Below are 8,457 nucleotides of genomic sequence, written 5' to 3' on the forward strand. Positions count from 1 at the left end.
ATGTTTGTAGACAACAATTAGTAGTTAAAAATCGATTGATATTACTTGGTTAGAAATAAAGGATAAGCTATCACTTTGATTTTAGTTGAATGCGAAAATTCGGTATGCCTACGGTAAGTTTAGACTGAATCTTGAGCATGTGCAGACAATTGAAACACCAAGCTGAGTGATCGTTGGAAGGGTCTTCAAGACTGCCAATATGATGCCCTTTGTATGTTGCTGACTAGAATATATTTCGGTTTTAATCCCTAACAGGATAAGGTTCCCTAAAGCAATGTTGCTTGTAATTAAGAATATTAAAAAATTGTTTGGCCTTTATGAAGGGGCAATACAAAATGGAACATTTACACATGTTTAAGCAAATATATATGGTTGACTAATTCTAATTAGTTTCACTAGAAGTAGACGATATCACAGTCGGTTTCCTCTTTGGTTGTCATCTCTTGGCTCTGGTAAAAGTTCTGGAAGCCGACTTTGTTGCCCCTGACGTTGTTGCCGCTCGGAACTCCGGACACTGGTTCCAAATTGTGGCGGCGTATCCAAATAGATATATCGAAAACATATTTCTACTGGAACAATAGTTTTATTCTTCATTCACAGGAGTGTAAGTAAACGAAGTTGAAATAATTCGGGTTGTTTTTCAGGCAAAAACACTCGGGCACACCTCTCTGGAAATTCGCGAAATGAGTACTCCTTTAGAGAAGTTAGGAGTTTTCCGGTACGACTTCAGGCTAGATAGCTACTTCACCAACATTGGGTTGCACACGAAAAAAGCCTAAGGCTCATGAGAAACCTGGGGTACCTCTACAAGGCATTTCGCAAGCATTCAAAGAGTCCTCCTCAGTGCAGAGGAGGAGAGGAGTACTCAAGACCCCGTGGATCAGCACCTACCCTCAAGAGCTGATGGGTCAAATGCTCCAAAAATTGCGAAGTGCCAAATCAAGCCAAACACCGGAGGCTTGGGAGCAATATGCGATATCAAGAATTGCATATCACAAGTCTCTGAGGAGCGCCGAGTCAGCCCATCAAAGGTTGGAAATGGAGAACCTCCTCTCTTCATCGGCCTCATCCCGAATGGCCGGCTTGTACAAACGTGCCAAAAAGCCGCCACCAACTCGGAGATTCCTGTGAGTAAATTCCTCTTCCCCTGTCAAGAACTGCTTGCATCAACATCGGAAACAGTAGTGGATGAGGTCCAGGGCTGCCCAGAAGAACACCATCCCCTTCTGCAGCCCTTCACAGAACCCGAGATGGACGTGGCCTTCAAGAAGATGAAGAGTAACAGGAATGATAGAGCTCTCGTATTGGGAGAGACTAAAAAAGTTGGGACTGTACAGTGTTCAGAGAAGGTACGAAAGGTATCTGATACTGTACGTCTTCAAAAGCATTCATGAGCTTTGTCCCAACCCAGGATTTAGGGTCAATTCTAGTGACCGTAGAGGCTTAATGTGTATTTTGAGAGCACCTTCAAGTCCTCGAGAATCTAGGCTAGTTCGAACAATGAAGTCCACTTCTCTTCTTTCTCGGGCTCCTTCACTGTTTAATTTGCTTCCCTCTGATATTCGTAGGGAATACGTAGGCCTTGTTGATCCGGTAGCATCTTTCAAGTCAGACTTGGACGAATTTTAGATAGCATTCCAGATCAACCATATATTCAAGGACTAGCTTCGGTCTGCCAACTCAAATTCGTTGGGAGACCAAATATCATATAGAGATTGAAAGGTAATAAATAGACGAATTATAACCTTTCATTTTTATAGTACTGGGGATTGCATTCCCTGTAGCGGTTAGAAAAGCCCGTGAAAAACCAAACCAAAAAGATGGAGTTAGCCATCAACTTCATCCATAAGAAGGGGCACAGGGACATTCCAAACAACCATCGGACCATCGCCCTGGAGAAACACCTTCTTGAAGATGATGTCCACCCTCTTAGCTGGCCGCTTCTCCGGGTTGGCCGAGGAAAGGGATCTCCTTCCGAGTTTCCAATTCGGTTTCCGGAGAAGCCGCTCTACTACCACGGCAGCTACTCTCCTCTATACATCAGCAATAAGAGGAGATTGTATGGATGCTTTGTGGATTTCTCCAAACATTTGTCAGGGTGGACCAAAAGCGGTTAAACCTCAAACTCCAACCGTGGGGAGTTCTGCGTTCAACAATGCATGGATGCATTTGTTATGCCAAACCGAAACCCTCACCGTCGCGCTGGCAAGGTTAGCGTCCAACAGGGTTGATAACCTTGCATAACCTTGGAGTACTGGTGGTCACGCATCTTTGTCCGGCTCCTGGCCAAATGCCACCAACGACGGGAGCTGACAAAACATCTGTTGATGTGGGACCCATCCACTCTACTGCAATAACCAATATTTTCATAATTTACCTCTACCCACCTGTTTTTGTACTATCTGCAATTCCCCTCTTCACTTTTTCCATGTGCATTGAACCATTTTATTGTTTATTTGTGTCAACCACTCCAACACCATGTAGTGGCAGATAAAGAGTTTTGGTATAATGTATAGATGGACATGAATAAGTTAAAAGATAAGAATAAGAGTAAAATAAAGCTGGTGGTCTATGACTCCAGCGCCTTAGAAAAGTTAGCTTTTCGGGAATAGCTAACCACCTAAATAGCTTTCCTAAATAGCTTTCCACCTTGGAATGGCGCGAATCATGAAAGAATTTAGTCTAGCACCACAACGAGCAACCTGGGTCCAAAGTTTTTCTGCCAAAGACGATCTTGTTTCGCGATGATTTTTGTCCTTCAAGTAATAAAATGCCTCTTCTTCACTGTTGCCCACCAACACTTTGACATGTCCGTTGAGTAATTTGAATGTCCACATCATTTCATTCTTTTTACGGCGGGACTATAAGGACTCACACCGAACCTTCACCAGACGCTCATGGTAGGTAAGCCCACCTGTTCCAAGCATTCTCTTAGTCAAACGGCGCAGAACCGATTCGAGCCGAATGTCATCTTTTTTGAATGTCGGGGTCCAGACAGGATAACCGTATTCACGGACTTCTAGAAATATGGACTGCGACAAGCTTCCCGGCAAATCGGCCTGCTCTTGGTCATAGCCACTCTGAGCCACTTTTCAAATTAAAGTAATAAAGTAAGAAACGTAGATCTCTTCAATTAACGGTAGGTCAATGTTATATCATTTACATGCAAAGTCATTCGTTTCAAAGTTATGTTATCAAAACCTTATGTGGCTGACCAAGAGCAGGCCGAAAATTCAAATTTATGTTTTGTTTTACTACATAACTTTGAACATGTCTCCTGAGTTCCCTAAGCATAGGTTTAGGCTCAAACTTAGCTGAGTTCATCTATTCAACAAGATCTTGTGGTCGTATGAAGTGCTTATTTAGAATGAGATGAGCGGGTTTAGGAGATAGGATATTTTTGCTTCCGTTTGCTGTCCGTATCTCTAGAAGTCCGTGCCGTATTCCAGGGATGAGCGTATGTAGGTGTTAAAGAGCTGAATTAGAACGTTCGGGCACCGGGTTGTAAAGTGCTTCTTAATCATACCGACCAACTTGTTCGCTTTTGAAGACAGGGAAAATACTTGTCTCGAGAAGTTCAGCTTGTTGTCAATATGTATGCCAAGATCTTTGTGAACTTCAACCAGGACCAGCCTTGTACCACCCAGTTCGTAACTTACTGGAGCATTTGCCAAGTCGTATCGTTGGACCACGCACTTCCCTTTGTTTCTAGTCATACTCACTGTGATATCACTTCTAGTCAACTATTCTATTGCTTTTGATGTAAAAATGCGTTTGACATTTTCCTTTATATATTTAACAATGTTTTTATAATGCTTATAAACCATATTTATGTTTATTTTTGTGCCATGATATGATCAAGAGTCCCATAAAAGATAATTGCCATGTCCATTTTTGGCATCACTATTCTCCATCGACACCTAACCAGAAAAAGGATTGCCTAATGAGCGAGCGCAAACATTTTGATACGTCTTTTTCATTAGGTTCAGATTTTTTCGACTGTAAACCGAGTCAAATCATTGAACATGAAGCAAGAACATTACAAAACGAGTCTTGTGTGAGTTTTACCACCACTGAATCGGTGACCATTGGACAGGACGACTCCAGCCGATTGAAGGCAGCGCCTCTGCAATGAGAAACCATACATATAACCTAACAACCCTTCAGGTGTCACCCATCTCCTTTAAATCTGGTCTGCCCGGCTTGCTCGCAGTGACATCTCTTGGCCTTGATTCCTCTGGGGTCAAATGGAAAGCAACTCTCTCGGATGGTCTTCCATCGGATGATGCGTGTTCCAATGAAGACACCGTAGTTTCGTCCAATAAAACTGTTAGAGCATTAACTCATGCTGGAATCTAAATGCGGCAAAAGGAGCTTGGACTTGGCCAACCAGGGGTCGAACTAGCACATTGGAGAGAAAGATGCACTGCCAATACCCTACGTCTGAAAAACGTACATATTGGCGTATATACCCCGAGTAATTACTCTAACAAAATTTGCAGGATTTGTAAATGAAAAAGGTGTGATTTTTTATGAATGGTATCAAAATTGATAAAACAAGCGTTTTGAAGAATGATTGCAAATGTGTCTGATATCATCCTCATAACTTTTACTGTACTGTAAAGTCTGGGTATATGCCTACTAGAGAGCCCTAAGGTAAAAATAATGTGGTATCTTTGAATTCTCTACACATGAACTAATTTCCGAAATAATTTTGGAGGCCATACAGATTTTGTTGACTTGAAACCAATTAAAGAAATGTTTGTAATTGCTTTAGGGCATCAGCGAGTCACTGTAGGAATTCTATCGAGACCACATAGCAAACCATGTCCATATTTGGTTTATAACCTTTGTGATGCTCTATTGTGCTCTACGACCACGGGCTGCTACACTCCTCTAAGAAAGTGTACATACCAACATCAGCAATACGAGGAGAGTGTACGGGTACTTTGCAGATTTCTTCAAAGCATTCGACAGGGTGGACTGAACGCAATTATTCTTCAAACTCCAATTGTGGGGTACCTCGTTCAATATGTGTCCTGTTGGCCAAAATCTACGTATGCGAGACTCAGATACTCCATTCGTTCTGGTGAAGAAGACCTATCCCCTGCTACTTCACTGCCATTGGCCTTCCGCAGAGGGATCGACTATCGCCAAACTTTTCAACTTTATGTATCTGACCTGCCTAAAGCCCTCACCCACCAAGGCCCCACACCATCAACCCTTTTACGGTACAATATCTTCATCATGTAGACGATCTAGCCCTCTTGCCTGATTCAGCCGTGGAATTGCAAAATGGCATCAATTTCTCCCCGGTTATTGCCACGAGACTAGCCTTCAAGTCCATTCCATTAAGACGAATATCATGGTTCTCCATAAAGGTCGCTTATTCTGTTATCAATCTTTGCGTATAATATTTAAACACATACTTTTTTACATTATGTGAATTGACTTGACCGATTGTAGATAGATAAAAAAGACCCCAAAGGACATAAAAAGATGACTCCTGAGATTTGAAGGATTTCGATGTGTTTCAAAGAGTCTGAAAGACTCGAGTCATTAATTAAGGCAGTTCCATTTGATCCAGTAACATCTCATTGCCCTAATGTTGGAGATGTTTCTTCAACATTCATCAACTGTATATTTATGATAGCTCTTAAATTGTCATAAAGGTACACTTGGTATAAGAACGTTTGAGAAATATTGCAACAGTTTTATGCTTCAACGCATCGTCCTAACGTGTCAAAAGTGAAATGTCAAATGAAATAATAATGAGGCTCTCATGGAAGCATTTTCCTAAATCTCAAATCATGATTGCAACTTTCTAAACGCTCTTCACTAGCAAATAAGCGATCAAATCTGACGTTTAAAGACATTGAGAAAATTCCATGTTAAAAGAACGAAAGGAATCTTTTTGAAAGAACTTCAATTCGTAAAGAATTCAATTTTCGGTTTCCACGCCGGCCACTGGCAAGTTTTATCATCCTGTAATACCGGGTGCGCCATATTATCGTCTACACTGATTTGAGGCCCTGATAACCGTGTCAATGAGAGGTCTGGTTAATTTTTCTTTTTCAGACAAATGGTTGCATATGATCATTCCAACAATCTTTTAAGCATTTGGCGGGTCTAAATTTAAAAACATTACAAAACAGCCCTTTAAAGTACTGCGAAAGAGGGTTGTGGCCAAACTGGGACAATGGGGAGACCGCCATCAAAATTGCCAATAGTTTTGGCGTCCACAGCACTTGGGTTCCAGTGCTAATTAAGCTCCACCCGCCGTCACCAGGGTATTATCCACGTCAAGACCTACCTTCAACAAAATTGAGCTCCTGAGGATTCTGGTCGAAATTGGTTTGGCCCTCAAACAGCCCCAACCTGAATCCCCTAGATTACAATATTTGGGGGCATGTGGAGACCAAAGTCCTGTGCCACCATCCACAACATTGTGGCAAGCTGAAGCCATCAGTTGGGGAGGCTTGGGCAGCCATGAACCTGGATTCATAAAGAACTCTATCTCCAGATTCAACCCCATGATATATACCTTCCAATTATTCAATTTATGTTTTAAGCTCTCCGATTCATTATGAATGTGCACTACTTCATTAAGTCCATGAAAAATCAATTATGTAGACCATAATATGTGGCACCCGATATTTTGATTATATGTTTCTTTCTTTTGTTGCCAAATTGTCTTAAATATTTTACACATCCTAATGAAATCTCAAAGATTATATTTCTTGGCTTGAAAACTTTAATTTGAATTAGTATTAGCTTACTACATAAAAAAGTATGCCTGATCAATGATCATGCACAACTTAATTCTTAGATCTACATAAACAATTGTGCAAAAGGGAAGCTAATCACGTCTAGACGGTGGCAACTCACTGAACTAGATGTCAAAAAGTGAAGGGCCGTCAACTGCTCACTTCCGCTTCTCTCGACCTTGGGCTTTGACTTAAATCAAAAGGGAAAAAAACAGGAGCTTCTTCATTTTGTGACCAATACCGATGAGATCTAATAAATAATCCACGGGAGGCTTGCAACTAGGGCTACCAATTTACATTTTCAGTGGCGTATGGCATCACGAGCGGAAATATCGGAAACCCGTTGATTAGTTCACAAAAGGTAACCCTGAATTTTTCTTTCGCTCAAGCCTGGATTGCTTGTTTGATTAAAGCTAACCTTTTAGCTGCGATGGACAGGAAGGTGCTTTGACTTTCCTAGCTTTCTGGCAATCCTGATTTTGAAAATTTATTTGATCCCATCACTAGTGACCAAAACAAGTCCGAGCTAATTGGACTATTGAAATACGCATGGATCTGTTTCATACTCTGAATCCTCTCTAAACCCTTGACAAAGCTTTTGATTCCCCATACCAAACTGGGAATGGGTTCCAAAAGTTCCGTATTCTTCACTTTGCGCGATCTGGCAAGCCAAAAGACTTGTCATGTAGTATGTAGTACACGACCAAAGACAGATAAGAGCAGCAACATGCGCCCATGGACAGTAGAAGTTACGGCGAAGGAGTCCCTCACCAAAGAATTCAAACCAGGTTCAGCGCTCAATTCGCCGTTCCTCTCTGTAGGTACTGTTCCAAGTCATGGACCAGCATATATTCAGTTGTGAACAGGTGAACCACTGTAGATGGTTCCAAAATCAGCTGGGAACTTTGGTAAGTGGAACCATTTGTTTCAGTGGAGGCACGTAGGGATTTAAGGTGAAGTTGTTGGCCTTTTCAGCTTGTGAGCTTGAATCAAAACTTCACGTCAAGCAATGTATGCGCATTAAAATCATAGGCAAGCGGATATCTTCTGAAATGATAACCAGATCTCTGATGCCACAAATTCTTAATTATTCCTCGACTATTAATGACAATTGGAAATGGAGCAGCTTGTCTTCCTGAGAAAGGTTCCAATTATCACTTTATACCTAAGCGTTCCAAAAGAAAAACCTTTAGATACTAAAATCCCACCCCACATATGGAGAAGCCGTGTCACAATACCGGACATGAAAATGCTTATAAGAGCATTAAATGATGGTAAAGAAAGAAAAAAGAAAGGAATTGTTGCAACTAGAAGTATAAGTGAGTTCCAAGGTATCGTGGAAAATGATTACTGGATGGAAAATGAGAAAATGAAACTTACTTACAATTTGGCATTCTGCAAACCCCACGTACAGTAAAATAAACTGCCTAAATTAAGCTTTGCCAATGTGCGGCTGGCTGTCAAGGCAGTGTTCTTCTTTTGAGTTTTTAGGATGACTAAACAAGTAACAAATCATATTTCGTTTTGCTTTATTTTGTAAAGATGAGCCATTGTCTATGACAGTTTTGAATAGCTATCATGCAACAAATTTTCGATAAGATCGTAAAGACCGCACTTTAAATTAAATATTGCATACTATTGGGAACGCAAACATAAATGTTTGTGGCCTTGTCTCAAGTGTAAGTTCTGT

Source organism: Tigriopus californicus, chromosome 4 (assembly GCF_007210705.1).
Source record: "Tigriopus californicus strain San Diego chromosome 4, Tcal_SD_v2.1, whole genome shotgun sequence".
In the NCBI taxonomy this organism is placed as follows: domain Eukaryota; kingdom Metazoa; phylum Arthropoda; class Copepoda; order Harpacticoida; family Harpacticidae; genus Tigriopus; species Tigriopus californicus.